At 39.6% G+C, this 22169-nt stretch overlaps 1 long non-coding RNA gene across 9 annotated transcripts in view; it reads right to left on the bottom strand.

Annotated features, from left to right (window-relative positions):
- LOC143782488 (uncharacterized) overlaps positions 1-22169 on the bottom strand; it is a 435273-nt gene that overhangs the window by 141877 nt on the left and 271227 nt on the right. The gene's annotated exons all lie outside the window — the stretch shown is intronic.

Genomic DNA, 22169 nt, shown 5'->3' with positions numbered 1-22169 from the left:
AAACTACAGTAAGCAGCCCAGGAAGTAACACATCAATAGAATCAGGGTCTCTGGCCTTCTATTATGCTGCTTTCAGATTAGGTGAATAATTTGGTGAAATAGTCTCTTTAAGTTTAGATTCTGTGAATTGTTCATGGCATGTATACACCACAAAACCTAGGCAAAGTCTGCATGTTACTTTTCTTGGAAAAGAGTAAAATCCTTTGTAAATCTGCCACACAATAAGCAAGTGACAGATTTAAAAACCCACAGCATGACCTAAAATCCACTATGTGTAACTGTGGCTTTAAAAAATCCATTCACTATCCTTCTACTGTAATTTATTGCAGATTTTTGCTATCATATCCACAATTTCAGCCTAGATGGAAGTTTGCTACAATTACTTCAAGTCTAGGCAATCATGAACTAAAAAGAAAAAGGCAGAGGACAGGAGAACGATTTGTACTGCTGATGTTCTTTACCCAATGAGAATTGCCTAAAATGATGGGGAATTCAAAGTTGCATAACTTTAAATTCACAGTTATTAAGTTTCATTTACATAAACATGAAAAACACATCTAGGCAGAAAGAGATGTTGAATATCTTATTTTAAATTCCTATTAAAATTCAGGCGTAGACCAGTAACCTTCTAGAACTGAAGGAATCCACATAAACTGGACACATTACAGGGGTTTCCCAGGTGCGAGGCAAATTTTTGCTGTAATAACATTTATTACGTACACTCTAAGGACTGTGCAGTCAGGTACTGCTCGCTAGATTTTCAACAAATTCTCTGACTCATTGAGAAAAATGGATGAGAATTTTTCTGTGTTTTGTCTGTTTTTCATTTGCCCTTTACTCTTTTATTTTGTGCCTGTTTTTTTCTTATGCTTGCTCATCCTTGTGGGCAGAGTTTGTGGTTTCCAGATGTTTTCAGCTAATGCATCAATTACTACTTTTTAAAAAGTTGGTACATTTTTGCTCAAGTTTTCCTGTCCTTCCACCCCAAAGTGATTTTACGTACAGTTCAATTTTTTTCACAAATTTTTCAACATTTTAACCCAGAATGGGGATTTTTTTGCCCTAAAGAGTCACAAAAAATATTGGTACAAAATTCATGACCCCATGTGCATCATTATGAAGGATTTGACACAAAAAATGCCACAAAACACCACAAGTTAAAAATAAAGTAAATTATAAAATCACAATAAATGAACCATGCCTCAAATATTTTACCATTCTAGCCAAAATCATGGTTGGATCTGCAGTAAATATAGAGCCTTGGCTAATAAATATGTGCAAATGATGTAATTTTCATAAAATGAACATAATGCGCAGCAATATCAAAATGACATTGCTGTGCACATGTTCCATCTTATGTCGCATCTTCTAACTACTTCTGGGTTTGAAAACCTCAATTAAAAAAAAAGTTGGGAGGCCGTGAAATGTAAAGAAATCCTGAATACAATGATTTGGTTATCTCGTATTTAATTCACCATAGAAGATAGAACATAGATCTAAAGTGGAACCTCAAACATTTTTCCATTTCATTTGAAAAAAATGACTCAATTAGAAATTGATGGCTGTAATAATATAAAAAAAAATTGGGATTGGGCCATATGCACTATTGTATTGCATCCTTCTTTATACATTAGACTGAAAACATCTGGGAAGTGAGGAGACCAATTGCTGAAGTTTTAGGAGAAAAATGTTGTCTCATCTTTGTGTGATGCAGAATTCTAGCTGTAGATTTCAAGCTCCATAATGCACCAAATGTTTTCTATTGGCGAAAGGTCTGGATCGCAGATGGCCAAGTTCATCACCAGAACTCTTTTTCTTTCTAGATGTGTAATCTGCCCATGCCATAGGCGCTACTAATGGAACTCCGTACCATCAGAGATGCAGGCTTTTGCACTGTGACCTGATAACAGGCTGGGTGGTCCTTCTACTCTTGAGTCAGGACAACGTATCTATGGTTTGCCTAAAGAATTTCATATTTTGATTAATTTGAAGACAGAACAGTTTTTCATTTTGCTTCGGTCTATTATAAATTAACTTTGGTCCAGAAAAAACTTCATTGCTTATGGATTGTGTTTACATATGGCTTTTCTTTGCATGATAGTGCTCTGTTGAGTTGCACGCTGAACTGTGTTCACAGACAATGACTTCTGAAAGTATTCCTGAGCCCATGCAGTGATTTGCACATCCAAGTCATACTAGCCTTTAATGCAGTGACATCTGAAGGACTTAAGATCACAAACATCAAATATTGACCATCGCCCTTGTCCTTTGTATACAGCGATTTCTTCAGAATCTCGAAATCTTTCTAATTTTACATTTTCACAATTTTAAATACAGTTGTTCTCAGACTGGAGAACCTCTGACCATCTTTGCTTCTGGGAGACTCTGCCTCTTCTAACATGCTCTTTTTATACATAGTCATGTGACTAGTTTGAAAATTTACCCTTCGGCTGCTTTTCACACCATTCCAAAGTTTTGTTAACCCTGTACCAATTTGGAGAAGTATTGCTGCCACCAATTTCTAAATGAGTTTTTTTTTTTCAAATGAAATGTAAAGATGTCAAACATTCACCTAATGTATCTCATAATCTTAATGAATTGGCTTTGCCAGTGTGTCCATAAAAAATATAGTCTGCCTCTGAGTTTTTACGCTGTTCAGAAAAAAATTAAAAGACAAGTTTGCAATGCTGAATTTTTGGTTAGACTTGATTGACCATTTTTTTCTTCTTAACTATTAAACTATAGTATTTTCAGTAAATAAAAAATGTTTTTACCAAATTCCAAATAATCATATATTCAATTGATTCATATGTCTGAAACAGATCTTAGGCAAGGATGACATTGCATTTTGCCCTGATATCTGTGGTTCCAACAGAATTCCTGAAAAACGATATTCAGGCTGACGGGGCCATTAACTAATATAGACGAAAGTACTGGGTGTGCCATATTGGAATTGGGGTGGGCTCCAAGATGTAGTTGACCAAGTCTTGACTCCTCAATTAAATACTCTTATATGGACAAAAACTAGCGCATACAGTGACTCCATCTCCATCATTACAGACAATGAAGCTTTCAGCCCTAAACCATTTTTGCAGGCTTCAGACATAAGCCCCGTTGGACCTACTGACATCAGTGTAAAATGCAACATCAGTCTGCTGGATATTTTACATGGTCCTGAGACTAATGATCTTGTAGAAATCCTGCAGACAATACAGAGGTTAATTCATTGATTATCTATTCCATTTTCAGCTTGTGACTTGGAAATTGTGGGGCTTAGTTAAGGAAGTGGGGCTGAGCGACCTTATGTCCTACTACAAACAGAGCACAGTAGAGAGGATTCTGCTGTAGCAAGTTGTCTTAGGGTATGTTTCCACGGTCAGGAAACCTTCAGGATTTGCTGTAGATTGGACACTGCGTACAGCCGCAGCTGTCAGGACTCTGAACATTTTTTATTACCTTTTTGTGCATTACTGCCCTTTTCCAAGATGGCGTCTTTGGTCTCATGTGCACTGTGTCTTCCTGCTATAAAACTCCACCCCAGCCTTCAGTCTGTGCTAGAGTATTCTGCCTTGCATCCAGCTCCTGACCTCTGGTGACTCCCTGGCTATATACCAGCTCCTGTGAACCTGTGGGGTTATTCTGCTACTCTGCTCTGAGTTCCTGCTGCATACACCAGTTCCAGTAATCCTCCTTCATCTGCTGCTCGTGTTTACTTCCATCTGCATTTCCTGGACATGTAAGCTGTTGCTGCTTTGCAAGAACCTGAGACTGTTACCCAGACCTCCCTGGTTGAGCTAAGATATTGTTTGAACTGCCTTTTAAGCATATCTATCTGTGTTTTGGACTAAGCAAGGACTTATTCGTGTCAAGTATCCTCAAGAATAATTGTGCTTCATAGACTTTCTGCGTGATTGCATTTTCCTCTGAAGTTTCCTATAGACTGCTGAGCTGCATTTGATATTTGCACCAAGTGTTGTGGAATTGAGTTTCTCTCTGCACCTGTTTGAATCACCGTGTGATAATATAGACTTTACCACTTATAAAACTGTGTCCTGTAGTTGTCTTGTTCCACGCAAAGAGTCTCCTGAGTTATCCCCTATAATTATTACAGCAGCATCCAATCCACAGCGTCCAGATGTTACAGCATAGTGGAGGGGATTTTATGAAATCCCGTCTCCACCATGCATGCAGGGCCAAATCGGGAGGCCCTGCGTAACCGGACATGAAGCGCATTTTTATAGACTGCAGCATGTCTATTTATTTTGTGGAGATGCTCCATCTCCGCAAGATAAATAATCCAGTCAATGAATACGATGCGGTGATTCCGCATGTGCTCAATGAACACATCCAGAATCACTGCGCGTACAACAGGGGGCGGAGCTTTGGGCAGAGCAGGGTATCCACTGCGTCCAAAGCGGAGGGATTATGGACAGTGGAAACATACCCTTACAGTCACACACATGACAGTCGGGAGGAGGAAGGAGAAGGATGAGCTCCTGAGACACACGGAGATTTCTATATATTTATCAATGCTAATTGTAATACAAGGGGAAATAAAATCATAGTAAATGATATTAAGTGTGGAATTGATGGGAATTTTTTGCCATTTTTTTCTATTTTCTGCCTTTACTTTTGTTTATACTTGATGCCTCTAGTAGCAAAGACAACAATGTGTGTTACATAACATACAACCTTGCCGGGTGCTATATTTATGCGACTGTGAAGTACAGCAAATGCTTCTTTTAATGATCTTAAGGCGCTTCCTAGATTTGCAAAGCATGCACAATTTCCCCACTATCAAACCTGCGACCCAAAGGACAAAGTATACACACACATGGCAGAGCACTAAAAATATCATCAGATATGATATAATTAGAAACACAAATTCTTATACATCCTCACATATTTGCTAATCTGCAAATATTTCAAAGAGACAGGTTCCCAAAAGTTGAGCTGGTGCCAAGACCATATATTCAAGTCACTAGAGTATAATGTTTTACCATAAGTCTTCTCCTGCTTCTTTTGTGCTACTACGTCATGATAATAGTTGGATTGTTGATCTCTTTGTCCTGGATGACACACGATGTGGGATTTAAATCAGCACTTTTTACTATAAATTTTGAGCAGCCCAGCATCTTTTCTACAGGGTCATTTATTTTAGTTTAGACTTTCCGAACAATACAATGCTTCTTGACACGCAGAATGCCCTCTAAGCTGATGCCTTTTGTTGAGGTATTTGGAACATTTGGAGCAGAATTTGTTAACGCATTATGCCAAGTTGGTAACTGCCTTGTTATTTTAGCCAAGAATTAATGACCACCCATGAAATCCTATATAATAACAAGAAATGAGTAAAACTTAAAGAATAAGAGTAATTGAAAATTAATAAATACAATGAGTACTTGGGTGCATTGACATTAACCTCTTTACCCCCAAGGGTGGTTTGCACGTTAATGACCGGGCCAATTTTTACAATTCTGACCACTGTCCCTCTATGAGGTTATAACTCTGGAACGCTTCAACGGATCCTGATGATTCTGACAATGTTTTCTCGAGACATATTGTAATTCATGATAGTGGTAAAATTTCTTTGATATTACCTGTGTTTATTTGTGAAAAAAATGGAAAGTTGGCGAAAGTTTTGAAAATTTCGCAATTTTCCAACTTTAAATTTTTATGCCCTTAAATCACAGACATATGTCACACAAAATACCAAATAAGTAACATTTCCCACATGTCTACTTACATCAGCACAATTTTGGGAGCAATTTTTTTTTTTATTAGGGAGTTATAAGGGTTAAAAGTTGACCAGCAATTTCTCATTTTTACAACACCATTTGAAGTCACTTTGAGGGGGTCTATATGATAAAAAATACCCAAGTGTGACACCATTCTAAAAACTGCACATCGCATGGTACTCAAAACCACATTCAAGAAGTTTATTAACCCTTCAGGTGTTTCACAGGAATTTTTGGAATGTTTTAAAAAAAAATTAACATTTAACTTTTTTTCACAAAAACTTTACTTCAGCTCCAATTTGTTTTATTTTACCAAGGGTAACAGGAGAAATTGGACCCTAAAAGTTGTTGTACAATTTTTCCTAGGTAAGCTGATACCCCATATGTGAGGGTAAACCACTGTTTGGGCACATGGCAGAGCTCGGAAGGGAAGGAGCGCCATTTGACTTTTCAATGCAAAATTGTCACATTTGGAGAGCCCCTAATGTGCCTAAACATTGAAACCCCCCACAAGTGACACCATTTTGGAAAGTAGACCCCCTAAGAAACCTATCTAGATGTGTGGTGAGCACTTTGACCCACCAAGTGCTTCACAGAAGTTTATAATGTAGAGCCGTAAAAATAAAAAATCTTATTTTTTCACAAAAATGATCTTTTTGCCCCCAATTTTTTATTTTCCCAAGGGTAAGAGAATTGGACCCCAAAAGTTGTTGCAAAATTTGTCCAGAGTACGTGGATACCCCATATGTGGGGGTAAACCACTGTTTGTGCGCATGGCAGAGCTTGGAAGGGAAGGAGCACCGTTTGACTTTTCAATGCAAAATTGACTGGAATTGCGATAGGACACCATGTCACGTTTGGAGAGCCCCTGATGTGCCTAAACAGTAGAAAACCCCCACAAGTGACACCATTTTGGAAAGAAGACCCAATAAGGAACTTATATAAATGTGTTGTGATAACTTTGAACCTCCAAGTGTTTCACTACAGTTTATAACGCAGAGCCGTGAAAATAAAAATTATTTTTTTTTCCACAAAAATTATTTTTTAGCCCCCAGTTTTGTATTTTCCCCAGAGTAACAGGAGAAACTGGACCCCAAAAGTTGTTGTCCAATTTGCCCTGAGTATGCTGATACCCCAAATGTGGGGGGGGAACCACCGTTTGGGCACATGGTAGAGCTCGGAAGGGAAGGCACACCGTTTGGAATGCAGATTTAGATGGATTGGTCTGTAGGCGTCACATTTCATTTGCAGAGCCCCTGATGTACCTAAACAGTAGAAACCCCCCACAAGTGACCCCATATTGGAAACTAGATCCCCCAAGGAACTTATCTAGATGTGTTGTGAGAACTTTGTAACTCCAAGTGTTTCACTACAGTTTATAACGCAGAGCCGTGAAAATGAAAATTATTATTTTTTCCACAAAAATAATTTTTTAGCCCCCAGTTTTGTATTTTCCCCAGGGTAACAGGAGAAACTGGACCCCAAAAGTTGTTGTCCAATTTACCCAGAGTACGCTGATACCCCAAATGTGGGGGGGCACCACCGTTTGGGCACATGGCAGAGCTCATAAGGGAAGGCACACCGTTTAGAATGCAGACTTAGATGGATTGGTCTGCAGGCGTCACATTTCATTTGCAGAGCTCCTGATGTACCTAAACAGTAGAAACCCCCCACAAGTGACCCCATATTGGAAACTAGACCCCCCAAGGAACTTATTTAGATGTGTTGTGAGAACTTTGCACCCCCAAGTGTTTCACTACAGTTTATAACGCAGAGCCGTGAAAATAAAAAATCCTTTTTTTTCCACAAAAATTCTTTTTTAGCCCCCGGTTTTATAATTTCCCAAGGGTAAAAGGAGAAATTGGACCCCAAATGTTGTTGTCCAATTTGTCCTGAGTAAGCTGGTTCCCCACATGTTGGGGTAAACCCCTGTTTGGGCGCATGGGAGAGCTCGGAAGGAAAGGAGCACTGTTTTACTTTTTCAACGCAGAATTGGCTGGAATTGAGATTAGACGCCATGTCGCATTTGGAGAGCCCCGATGTGGCTAAACAGTGGAAACCCCCCGATTCTAACTGAAATCCTAACTCAAACACACCCCTAACCCTAATCCCAACCATAACCCTAACCACACCTCTAACCCTAATCCCAACCCTAATCCCAACCATAATTGTAATCCAAACCCTAACTTTAGCCCCAACCCTAACCCTAATCTCAACCCTAACCCTAATTTTAGCCCCAGCCCTAACCCTAACTTTAGCACCAACCCTAACCCCAACCTTAACCCTAAATTTAGCCCCAACCCTAACCCTAATGGGAAAATAGAAATAAATACATTTTTTTTAAATTGTATTATTTTTTCCTAACTAAGGGGGTAATAAAAGGGGGTTTGATTTACTTTTATAGCGGGTTTTTTAGCGGATTTTTATGATTTGCGTCTCCACATTTTGAGAGCTATAATTTTCCATATTTTGGTCCACAGAGTCATGTGAGATGTTGATTTTTGCGGGACAAGTTTTTATTGGTACCATTTTCGGGAATGTGACATTTTTTGATCGCTTTTTATTCCGATTTTTGTGAGATAGAATTAACAAAAAACAGCTATTCATGAATTTCTTTTGGGGGGTGCTTATACTGTTCCACGTTTGGTAAAATTGATAAAGCAGTTTTATTCTTCGGGTCAGAACAATTACAGTGATACCTCATTTATATCTTTTTTTATGTTTTGGCGCTTCTATACGATAAAAACTATTTTATATCAAAAATAATTTATTCTGAGGTCTATACCTTTTTTATTTTTCTGTTGATGATGCTGTATGGAGGCTCGTTTTTTGTGGGACAAGATGACGTTTTGAGTGGTACCATGGTAATTTATATCTGTCTTTTTGATCGCGTGTTATTCCACTTTTTGTTTGGCAGTATGATAATAAAGCGTCGTTTTTTGCCTTGTTTTTTTTATTTTTTTACGGTGTTTACTGAAGGGGTTTACTAGTGGGACAGTTTTATAGGTCGGCTTGTTACGGATGTGGCGATACTAAATATGTGTACTTTTATTGTTTTTTTATTTAGATAAAGAAATGTATTTATTGGAACAATATATTTTTTTTTTCTTTATCTAGTAATTTTTTTTTTTTTTTTTACACATGTAAATATTTTTTTTTTTACATTTTCATATTGCCCCAGGGGGGACATCACAGTAAAGTTACTTTGCAGTGCACTGTGTCAGATCAGCAATCACAGAGGGACAGCAGGGAGGCTTCCTGGCGCCTGCTCTGAGCAGGCGCTTGCAAGCCACCTCCCTGCAGGACCCGGAAGGCCCCCCGTGGCCATTTTGGATCCAGGCCTACAGGGAGCAGGAGGTAGGAGACTCTCAGAGCAACGCGATCACATCGCGTTGCTCCAAGGGTCTCAGGGAAGCACGCAAGGAGCCCCCTCCCTGCGCGATGCTTCCCTGTGCCGCTTGAACGCTGTGATCATCTCTGATCGCAGTGTGCTGGGGGTTAAATTGTCCAGGAGCGGTCCGTGACCGCTCCTGGCACATAGTGCCGGATGTCAGCTGCTATAGTCAGCTGACACCCAGCCCCGATCAGCCGCGCTCCCCCCGTGAGCACGGCTGATCGTTGATGGCGTACTATCCCGTCGGTGGTCATACGGGCCCATACCACTTCGACGGGATAGTATGTCAGATGTCAGAAAGGGGGTAATAGTTAAAAAAAATGAGATAATTGTGTTGACAGAAATTAAACCCAGGGAAAAAAATTTGCTTTGTCACAAAAAATTTTGTGACAAATAATATTTTTTTAACAACATAAAAAGATATTCTAACCAATTTCATGAATCATGAAGTTGCCACTATTAAAATTAATCTGTCACTAGGTTTTTACTGTCCATTCTGACATCAGAATAATGTTGGGTCACAGCCCCTATATCCAGTGATGTGTCACTTACTAGGCTACATGATGTACTGTAATTTTGATGACATTATTGTTTTCCCTGTTGAAGATCTACTAGTTCTCTCAATGCTAAACTTTGTGTAACCCCGCCCTTTCTATGTACACTGTGCATAAGCAAAAAGCTGCCAATCAGTGGTGGGGTGGAGTTACATAGAGCATGAAGACTATATGGCACAAGACAGCTAGTCCTCTAGTGATAATCTCCTGCTGATAAAACTTTTATTGAAACTACAACAAGTAGCCCAGAAAGTGGAATATCATTGGAACATGGGTATATGCCCTACATCATTCTGCTATCAGATTACATAGCAAAAACTTGCTGACATTCTCCCATTAAAATCCAATGTACACAGCAGTACTATAGCACTGATTTGTACACTGTTGTGATAAGCGGGCTATAGAGGAGCATAACTTCTATATGACTCTGTACTAAGGAACCAATGTCTTTGCTAGTGGGTACAAGCTCTGTTACAGTAACCAGTGCGACCATCTCGTACAAAAGCATTTAACCAACTCAGTCATTATATATACAGATGGGTTTTAGCAATTGAAACAGGAATGCAGGAAGATAATCTCTCTAGTTTTTTAATTTGATACGTGAAGGAGATCCTCAACAACTGATTTTCAGCTTGAGCAAGCACTAGATCCTGTACCAAACTCAAATACATTACCTGAAAAAATAACATTTGTATTAGAATTTTATACTAATAAGTACATAATAGCTAAACATTAGGCCACGTGCACACGTTGCGGAAAGTGGTGCTGATTTTTCCGGACGGATTTTGGTAAATCCGCAGGTAAACCGCACTGCGGATTACCTGCGGAATTACCCCAATTTTTTGGCAGATTTTGTGCGGATTCCAACTGCGGTTTTACACCTGCAGATTCCTATTGAGGAGCAGGTGTAAACCGCTGTGGAATCCGCACAAAGAATTGACATGCTGCGGAATAAACAACGCTACGTTTCCGAGCTTTTTTTCCTCAGCACGTGCACAGTGGATTTTGTTTTCCATAGGTTTACATGGTACTGTAAACTCAGGTAAAACTGCTGCGAATCTGCATCGGATTGACCGCAGCAAAATCCGCAACATGTGCACATACCCTTATCTCACTGCAGCCTTTTCTCAAAAACTATAACTCAAAATGTGCCAATGTATACATTTTAGAAAAATTCTAAGTTGTCTGTAACATACAAAAATAGGTCAGACAGCAATGAAAAACGTATTATTGTCGAAAGCTTACTTCTGTATTAAATGTATTATTCCATTGCACCAACAGAGCCCAGGCACTCCCTGGCACATACAGCAGAAGCCGGCAAACATCTCTAAGTCTCAGCATTCTTGTGTTAGTTGATGACATGATGAACAGTGTTTCTATATGCCATCTTGTTGGAGTAGAGAGGTCAGACATAGGTGGACATTTCTCGTGTCATGTTTGTGACACAACCATAAAAATGTAAGTAACAATTGTGTGCAGAGTCAGCACATGTGAAACAGTGAGATGTACCAGAAGCATGGGCTGAGGTCTTGGCCTAGTCAACCACCGAAGTGCATGCCACTAGACTGTAAGACAGAGGTTGTGGAAAACCAGGAGACTTGGAACATTTGATTGTCTTGTGGCAATGGTTGAGAGTAGAGAGAAACTCGGTACTGGAGATAGAAACCCTGAAGTAGGGCCACTCAAAGATAGCAAAAGAGTGGCAGATGCTGTTGGGAGAGTGAGACACAGTTTATAAAGGAGCCTGTTAGCACGTCCTGTTCAGGAGCATCACCATACAAGTTAGCCACCACATTAAATGTGATTGCCCATGGGCTAATCTAAGGTCATTAAGGAGAATAAAAAGGCACATACTGTACATCATGTCTATATTTTACTGTTTAGACTAGTTGTCAATGCAGCATTTCTGTTGTCCTTCTCCTGCAAGTGATGAATGGTGTTAAAGGGACCTTGAGTCAAAGTTGAAGTGTGTGCTGTTGATAGAAGTGGTATTCCTAGAGAAATCTTATCCCACACTGTTAGTGCACGTATAATTAGCTGAAACCCTGAGTAGCACAACAACATGTGGCTGTTAAACCCCCATAAATGAACGCCTAGGCAAAGTATGCTGTGGTGGAAAGTAGCCTCCCTTAGACCCGTAGATTCAATGGCGTTTGGGGAAGAGATGTCAACCATCTTGGTCACCAGCTCACCATTTTGACCGCCAAGACTGCAACTATTTTTCTGCTGATTCAGAGATCTGACCACCAACTGTGGGAGCATTGCACCTCACCTAGAGACTAACCATTTGTCTTCTGTACCACTTTTTAAATGACAAGAGCCACCAAAATTCCTGTCCCTCATTACAAGAAAAATAAATGTTGTGGATTGTGCTATTCCAGTTGGACGCACATATGCTCTGGCTGCCATTTGCTTTTGTGACAAATTTTAACGTTAGGTTTAAATGGACAAACTAGTATTTTATTTTAATGATGAACCTGAATCTTAGGAAAGGTCCACCACACATAGAAGCCATCTAATAAATGATCAGAGCTACAGAGACGCAGGTAGGTAACCCTGCCGAAGTTGGTAAAAGCACCATTCTCTACTGTACATTATACAGTTTCCAAAAGTTTCCCAGGTTTCTTGTCACACATTGATGTCACATTGACATTCTTCTTGGACACATAGGCTGGAACAGTTAGGAGTTAGGTTGAGACAAGAAGACAGTAAGAAATGTATTCTAGATGAATAAGAGCTACATCTTGGGAGCCTGTTACCCTGAAAACTTAATTTTACAAGTTTATGACGCACCCTATGTTTGTTTTTTGTGTTTTAATTTTTTCCTCCTCGTTTTCAAATAGCCATAACTATATTATTTTTCAATAAACATTAGACAGCTTGTTTTGTGCAGGAAGAGTTTTGGTTTTGATTGAATAACACAATGTTCCAATTGTCGTGAAATGATGATAAAAAATGCAGTTCTGAAATTGTTTTCTGGGTTTTAGTTTTACAGCATTAATTGTGCAGTAAAAATGACATAACAACTTAATTCTCCAGGTCAGTTGGCTTGTAATAATACCAGACATAGTTTTTTTTTACTATTTTAGCAGCTTAAAAAATGCAGAACTGTGTAAAAAAATATATGATTTTGCACCACCTTTTTCGAAACCCATAAGTTTTTTATTTTTCCTTTAACGGAGGGCTTATTTTTTTATAAGGTGAGCTTGTGTTTTTTTTAATTACCGTATATACTCGAGTATAAGCCGAGATTTTCAGCCCACTTTTTTGGGCTGAAAGTGACCCTGTCGGCTTATACTCGAGTCAGTGTCGGTGTGGGGTCGGCGGGTGAGGGGGAGCGGCAGCTGTCACATACTCACATGCTCCTGGTGCGGTCCCTGCGTGTCCGATGGTCTCTGGGCAGCTCTTCCTGTGTTCAGCGGTCACGTGGTACCGCTCATTAAAGTAATGAATATGCACGCATATTCATTACTGTAATGAGTGGTACGTGACCGCTGAACACAGGAAGATGCCGCCGGCTCCCGGAGACCATCTGACAGTGAGACGCTGCCAGGGATCGTGCCGGGAGCAGGTGAGTATGATGGGGGAGGTGAGCATTGCACGATAGTCACCTTCCTCGTTCCACCGCTGCGCGCTGCTCTGTCTTTCGTCTTCTGGCTGTGACTGTTCAGGTCAGAGGGCATGATGATGCGATTAGTGTGCACGCCGCCCTCTGCCTGAACAGTCAGTGCAGAGGATGGAAGACAGAGCAGCGCGCAGCGGTGGAACGTGGAAGGTGACTATCGCAAGTGCTGGGGGCCTGAGCGAAGTGAGGTGAGTATGTGATTTTTTTTATTTTAATCACAGCAAAAGCAAATGGGGCAAATGTGTGGAGCATCTTATGGGGCCACAATGTATGGAGCCACAATGTATGGAGCCACAATGTATGGGGCCACAATGATTGGAGCAACAATGTATGGGGCCACAATGTATGAATGTATGGGACCACAATGTATGGGGCCACAATGTATGGGGCCACAATGTATGGAGCATCTCATGGGGCCATAATGTGTGGAGCATCTTATGGAGAATAATGTTTTGAGCATCTTATGGGGCTACAATGTATGGAGCATCCTATGGGGCCATAATGTATGGAGAATCTCATGGGGCCATAATGTATGGAGCATCTTATTGGGCGATAATGTGTGGATCATCTTATTGGGCCATCAACCTTTATGCATCATTGTATGGGGCAAATTTTTCTATGGAGCATCTTATGGGGCCATTATTAACCTTTGTGCAGCATTATATGGGGCATATTTTAATATGGAGCATTATATGGGGCGTATTTTGTATGGAGCATCTTATGGGTCCCATCATGAACTGTATGGAGCATTATATGGGGCTCCTGATTCAATATGGATATCCAAAAACACTTAACCTACTGATGTCTCAATTAATTTTACTTTTATTGGTATCTATTTTTATTTTTGACATTTACCGGTAGCTTCTGCATTTTCCACCCTAGGCTTATACTCGAGTCAATAAGTTTTCCCAGTTTTTTGTGGCAATATTAGGGGGGTCGGCTTATACTTGGGTCGGCTTATACTCGAGTATATACGGTACTTTCTTTTGCTTTTTTTCAGTGACCAAAAAAACCTAAATTCTGACCTTTCCATTTTTTTTTCCTTTCAGCATTTACCAATCAGGTTACCGTATTTTGCTAACTCTAAGGCTGCCGTCACACTAGCAGTATTTGGTCAGTATTTTACATCAGTATTTGTAAGCCAAAACCAGGAGTGGAACAATTAGAGGAAAAGTATAATAGAAACATATGCACCACTTCTGGATTTATCACCCACTCCTGGTTTTGGCTTACAAATACTGATGTAAAATACTGACCAAATACTGCTAGTGTGACGGCAGCCTTAGAGTTAGCAAAATATGGTAACCTGATTGGGGGCAGTGGTAAATCGGAGTCTAAGGAGGTAGGGTTGCTGCTGCAGGAAGTTAGTGGTGGCAGCAGGAGTAAGGTGATGCTGTGGGTACCAGGCTTGGAGGAGAGAGTGTCCCGGCGGTGCAGAGATGCAGGAATTGGACTTTCATAAAATGTCTGTCATGAGTGCACTCTCCGCTCTGCCCATTGATTTCCAGGCGGTGGGTTTTGGGAAAATGGCCGCTGGAGGCGGCACATGAGCAAGTTTTTTTTTTCTTACTTTTAATTTTTTTTTCAACTCACCATAGGGAACCTGAATTGTTTAGTGACTTATATTATTAATGCAATACTCCAGTAGTAAAAACCATTGTCTCCTATCACACCCAGCCAATGGCTGGATGTCACAGGACAATTAACATGACATGAACGGGGTCCTTCAGCAGGGCCCCAAATGTCATGGCAACCATCGACATCAAAGAGGGGAGCAACGGGAATCCATGTGCACAAATGACAAACAGTGTTGTCTTCACTACATCTTATGCATTTCAGAATATCATTCCTTAATCATAGATCACACCTGTGCCACATTACATAATTACCTTAATTACACTGCCAGCAATTCAAGGTGGCATTTAAGAGATCAACGATCAGGTGTAGTGCCAATCGCTGCTGTTAAAGGCAGATACCTGTAATTTAATACAGCCAGGATCTGCTCTGTGTGGAGCAGGCTTCACAATGAGGAGTCCTCGTTGCACACTTTATATGGCCAAGGGCTTCGTGCACCATTCCACCTCTTGAATTAGCATCCTCCTCAACTTCTCCTTAACCTGAAAGCCATAGCTTGCCCTATTGAATCTGCAGCCCTGCATATCTGCACTGACACTGCAGGAACTAAGCTCACACATAGTACCAGTGCCAGTGTGCTGTCATCCCTGTCTCCTGTCTGCATCATCTGCAGGCTACTGTGTGATCCTGTGTGTTGTGAGTGTCCTCTGCAGATAGAAGAGATGGATAAGAGCGAGTCTGATTACTGCAATGTGAGTGGAGTAGGGCAGGATCAGGGATTCAATGATATAATATCTAAAGGTTTTTTTAAAAAAGAAAGGACTAAGCAAGAAAGGTATTAAAATAATAATAATGAAATAACAAGGACTTATAAAATTGCCCTCCAATCTATTGTTACCACTTTGGTAGTCCTTGTCGTTACTGCAACAATTACACACAGTAGATTGTTTCTGTGATTACTGCAGTCAATCACAGACTTTGAAGTTATCTCTGCAGTATCGCGGGGATAATCAAATCTTGGATTTAATTATTTTAACATGTTATCATTTTAACACATTTTTGTTTTTAGTTCCTTTTCAAAAAAATAATCTGTGGCAATGTTTAGGCTTTTTTTAGGTAATATTTAATCCCTCTACCCCCAAACCCTGGTTGCACCTTCATGCCCAGGCCAAATTCTGTCCAGAGACAATTTATGAAGTAATGACTCTGGAATGCTTCAACAGATCCCACTGATTCTGAGATTATTTTTTCACTACATATTGTACTTCTTGATAGTGTCAAGATTTCTTCAAAATAACTTGCGCATATTTGTTAAAAAAATCTGAAATTTGGCAAAAAATTTGAAAATTTTGAAATTTTCAAAATGTTTAATTTTTATATCCTTAAACTAGAGAGTTATGTCACACAAAATATTTAATAAATAACATTTATCACATGTCTACTTTACATCAGCACAATTTTTGAAAAATTTTTTTTCTTTATCGCAAGTTATAAAGGTTAAAAGTTGACCAGCGATTACTCCTTTTTCCAACAAAATTTAGAAAACATTTTTTTACGGAGCACATCACATTTGAAGGGACAATGAGGGGGTCTATATGACAGAAAATACTCAAAAGTGACACCATTCTAAAAACTGCACCCCTCTAGGTGCTCAAAACCACATTCAAGAAATGTATTAACCCTTCAGGTGCTTCACAGGAATTAATGGAATGTGGAAGGTAAAAATGGACATTTAACTTTTTTTTCACAAACATTTTATTTTAGACCCAAATTTCTTTATTTTCACAAGAAAAATGGGAGAAAATGGACCTCAAAATATGTTGTGCAATTTGTCACCAGCACGCCGATACCCCATATGTCCCCATATGTGAGAGAAACTTACTGTTTTGGCACACGGCAGGGCTCGGAAGGGAAGGAGCACCATTTGACTAGTGAATGCAAGATTGGTGGGAATCGAAATAGAACGTCATGTCCCTTTTGGAGAGCCCCTGCGGTACTTAAACAGTGGAAACCCCCCACAAATGACCCCATTTTGGAAACTAGACCCCTCAAAGAACTTATATAGGTGTTATGAGCACCTTGAACCTCCAGGTGTCTCACAAAAATGTAAAACGTTGAGTAGTGAAAACAAAAAATCTAATTTTTCCACAAAAATGTTCTTTTGGCCCCATTTTCTTTCACAAGAGTAACGGGAGAAACTGAACACCAAAAATTGTTGTGTAATTTCTCCTGAATACACAGATACCCCATATGTTGGGGAAAAGTACTGCTTGGGTGCCGCCCAACATGGCTAAGAAGTGAAGGAGCAGAGTTTGACTTTTTGAATGCAAAATTGGCTGGAGTAATTAGTGGTCACCATGTTGTACTTGGAAAGCCCTTAATGTGCCTAAATAGTAGAAACCTCCCACAAGTGACCCTAGTTTGGAAACCAAACCCCTCAATGAATATATCTAGATGTGTGGTGAGTATTTTCAACCTCCAGGTGCTTCAAAGAAGTTTATAATGTTAAACTGTGAAAATAAAAAATCTAATTTTTTCCAGCCCCAATTTTTTTAATTTTCACAAAGGTAACAGGAGAAATTGCACCATTCAAATGGTTGCACAATTTCTCCTGAGTACACAGCTATTCCCTATGTGCGGGAAAACTACTGTTTGGGCACACAGCAGGGCTCAGAAAGGAAGGAGTGATGTTTTGGAACGCAGACTGCGATGGAATTGTGTGCAGGTGTCATGTCATGATTGGAGAGACACTGGTGTGCCTAAACAGTGGAAAACCCCCACAAGTTACCCCATTTTGGAAACCAGACCCCTCAAGAATTTATCTACACATGTGATGAGCACTTTGAAACCTCAGGTGCTTTGCAAAATTTTACAAGGTTGATCTGTGAAAATGAAAAAACAAAAATTTCCCACAAAACTATTCTTTTAACCCCAATTTTTTTCATTTTTACAATGATAGCAGGAGAAAAGAGACCTCAAAATTTGTTGTACAATTTATTTATAGTATGCCGATACCCCATATGTGGTTGAAAACTACTTTTAAGGCAAAATACAAAGCTCAGAAGGGAAGAATTGCCATATTGGAGTCCAAATTTAGTTAGAATGGTTTGAGGGTGCCACACTGACAGATTTTCAGAGCCCTTGAAGTGCCAGAACAGCAGAAACCCCCCATATATGATCTCATTTTACAAACTACACTCCCCAATACATTAATTTAGGGGTGCAGTGATCATATTGATCATATGCCTCACAGAATTTTATACTATTTGGTGATGAAAAAAGAATAATTACATTTTTACCACTAAAATGTTGTTTTAGCCCAAAGGTTTTAAGCAGCGGATCTTGATGATTTACAGTGCCTACAAGTAGTATTCAACCCCCTGCAGATTTAGCAGGTTTACACATTTGGAATTAACTTGGCATTGTGACATTTGGACTGTAGATCAGCCTGGAAGTGTGAAATGCACTGCAGCAAAAAAGAATGTTATTTCTTTGTTTATTTTTTTTTTAAATTGTGAAAAGTATTTTCAGAGGGTCATTTATTATTCAACCCCTCAACCCACCAGAATTATGTTTGGTTCCCCTAAAGTATTAAGAAGTAGTTCAGGCACAAAGAACAATGAGCTTCACATGTTTGGATTAATTATCTCTTTTTCTAGCCTTTTCTGACTATTTAAGACCCTCCCCAAACTTGTGAACAGCACTCATACATGGTCAACATGGGAAAGACAAAGGAGCATTGCAAGGCCATCAGAGACAAGATCATGGAGGGTCACAAGGCTGGCAAGGGGTACAAAACCCTTTCCAAGGAGTTGGGACTACCTGTCTCCACTGTTGGGAGCATCATCCGGAAGTGGAAGGCTTATGGAACTTCTGTTAGCCTTCCATGGCCTGGACAGCCTTTGAAAGTTTCCTCCCGTGCCGAGGCCAGGCTTGTCCAAAGAGTCAAGGCTAACCCAAGGACAACAAGGAAGGAGCTCCAGGAAGATCTCATGGCAGTGGGGACATTGGTTTCAGTCAATACCATAAGTAACGTACTCCACCGCAATGGTCTCCGTTCCAGATGAGCCCGTAAGGTACCTTTACTTTCAAAGCGTCATGTCAAGGCTCGTCTACAGTTTGCTCATGATCACTTGGAGGACTCTGAGACTGACTGGTTCAAGGTTCTCTGGTCTGATGAGACCAAGATCGAGATCTTTGGTGCCAACCACACACGTGACGTTTGGAGACTGGATGGCACTGCATACGACCCCAAGAATACCATCCCTACAGTCAAGCATGGTGGTGGCAGCATCATGCTGTGGGGCTGTTTCTCAGCCAAGGGGCCTGGCCATCTGGTCCGCATCCATGGGAAGATGGATAGCACGGCCTACCTGGAGATTTTAGCCAAGAACCTCCGCTCCTCCATCAAGGATCTTAAGATGGGTCGTCATTTCATCTTCCAACAAGACAACGACCCAAAGCACACAGCCAAGAAAACCAAGGCCTGGTTCAAGAGGCAAAAAATCGAGGTGTTGCAGTGGCCTAGTCAGTCTCCTGACCTTAACCCAATTGAAAACTTGTGGAAGGAGCTCAAGATTAAAGTCCACATGAGACACCCAAAGAACCTAGATAACTTGGAGAAGATCTGCATGGAGGAGTGGGCCAAGATAACTCCAGAGACCTGTGCCGGCCTGATCAGGTCTTATAAAAGACGATTATTAGCTGTAATTGCAAACAAAGGTTATTCCACAAAATATTAAACCTAGGGGTTGAATAATAATTGACCCACACTTTTATATTTAAAATTTATAAAAATTTAACTGAGCAACAAAACTTTTTGGTTCGTAAGATTTATGCATCTGTTAATAAATCCTGCTCTTGTTTGAAGTTTGAAGGCTCTAACTTATTTGCATCTTATTAAACCTGCTAAATCTGCAGGGGGTTGAATACTACTTGTAGGCATTGTACATGCCCAAGTGCATTCAGCATGGCAGAACATTCCTTCACCATTAAAAACCTCATTGATAGAAGCCAAGTCTTGTAAGTGTGTGTATTTCTGAACGTAGTGCTCATAATAAATACTGAACAACTGAATGAATAGAAATGTTTTGAAAATGTTTTAATTTTATCACTATTTGTATACTGTTAACATGTCTATCGATCTTGCGATTTTCTTAATCCAAAAATGTTTCCTTCTTGGTCTTGCAATTTCAGTTTTAAGGAGTGTAAATTAATGAACCATTACACTTATTCTTTAACATATACTTTGTTGGACTAATTCTAGACTAAGACTTTCCATGCACGGCAATGCATATAAAGGCAGATGACTACCTTGTAGCACCTAAACTGGAAGGATCTTTGGTCATGTAAGTCGAGTTGCAGGTCCATGGTAAAGGCAACTGAGCTTTATCCTGAATATCAAAAATACAAGGTTTTAGTTTCCATATATTTTGGTTGCAATCATTAAACTTTAGATTTCTCTCCATCACAAACTCTAGCTTTGGTACGTTGCTCCTGGATATCTAGTTTGCACATGACACAAGTCATTTTTCAACAAACATTAAACGGGTCGTCCCCTTTTGAAAGACATTTGACCCATTTACATGTATATAAACTTCTTTTAAGCCATTGGAAAAGTGATGGAGAAAATAAAAGCTGAAATAAAGAATTAGCTCTAGTATTATTCTGACATTTCACATTATTAAAATCTAGTAGTGATCTTAACTGAACTAATAGAGGCAATGTGTACCAGGAATAAATGTCAGTAATTGCAAAAAAAAAAAGAGTTTTAATTAATGTGGCTAAAGTGCATGTAAATGTATTATTTCAACTGCACATGGAAATTAGATTAAAAAGAATATTAAATTAAAACATTGTTAGTTCATCCGTTTCATAACGCTCAACCTGTACAACTGCAACTAAGTTCCATAACTGCCACTGAAAGGATATTGTTACATCAGTAAATCTCAATATGAAACCCAGGAAAGTAATAGTATGATCAATTATATACATGGAGCCAAGTGGACGGGCTCTAAAACAATATCATACTAAACAGAGAGTCATTTTACTGCAGAAATCTAGACTGGAAGAATATTATGGCAACCACAGTACAGAATAACATCAGAGGTGTCTACTGTGAAGAATATTCTAACAACTGAATGGAAAATATTGATTTTCAGCTCAGGAAATGGTTTCTTGAATTGCACATTCTATGAATCATTCTTACTGAAAACGTGAAACAATTTCAATATGAACACCTACATTTACTGCAGGAGAATATTAAAGAGCTGATTTCTAATGCATTTTATGTGTGACAGCAGGGATGAGCTTTACAGACACTCATTATGGTGCATCATCAAAGGGGAGTCCATCAGACTTACAGAAGAAACACTGTTTTATGTGTGGACTATGCAGTGCCCAACAATGTTTCAGTGACACCATAGGATCACCTTCTCACTGGTGTAATAACCCACAATCTGCAGACAGGATGGACATGATTACCGATTTATCACTGAATGTTTCATAATAGATCACGTTGTATTTTTTTAAAAACAGGGATTAAGTGAATAATTCTCCAAGAAACAGAAAAAAAATTATTCGGGCATGAAAGGTATTTGATAGGTACTAGTACATGAAATAATCTATAGTTGAAGCCAAAAGTTTGAGACTGACCCAAATTTTGCTTTTCACAACATCTTTTCAATGATCTTCACGTTATCTCAGGAGAGAGCGATAATGAGAAGGCGGCATCTGATATAACTTTGTCCCGCTAATTGAATTATAGTAGGCTGGATACTTTAAAAGGGGGCTAGTTCTTAGAATCATTGTCTTCTTCTGTTAACTATGGTTACCTCCAAAGAAACACATGCAGTCATCATTGATTTTTATCAAAAAGGCTTTACAGGCAAGAACATTGCCTGTAGGCTTTACATGCAAGAACATTGCAGCTTATAAGATTGTCACTAAATAATCCATTGATTGGATCATAAAGAACTTCAACAGGAAAAGCTCAGTTACTGTGAATAAGGCTTCAGAGCACACAAAGTCCAGCAAGTTTCAGGAATGCCTCCTTAAGTGGATTCAGCTACAAGATTGGTTCAACACTATTGCAGAGCTTGCTCAGCAATGGCAGCAGGCAGGTGGCAGTGCATCTGCACAAAGGCTTTTGGAAGCTGACCTGGTGGCAAGAATTGCAAAAAAGAAGTCACGTCTTTACAAGACAACACATCATGGAAATACTGATAGTTTGCAGGAAGTACTGTACATGGATTGGACTGCAGAGGACTGGGGCAAAGTTATTT

Source organism: Ranitomeya variabilis, chromosome 6 (assembly GCF_051348905.1).
Source record: "Ranitomeya variabilis isolate aRanVar5 chromosome 6, aRanVar5.hap1, whole genome shotgun sequence".
In the NCBI taxonomy this organism is placed as follows: Eukaryota; Metazoa; Chordata; class Amphibia; order Anura; family Dendrobatidae; genus Ranitomeya; species Ranitomeya variabilis.
Note: the sequence above shows the minus strand (reverse complement) of the source record. Positions and strands in the feature narration are given on the sequence as shown.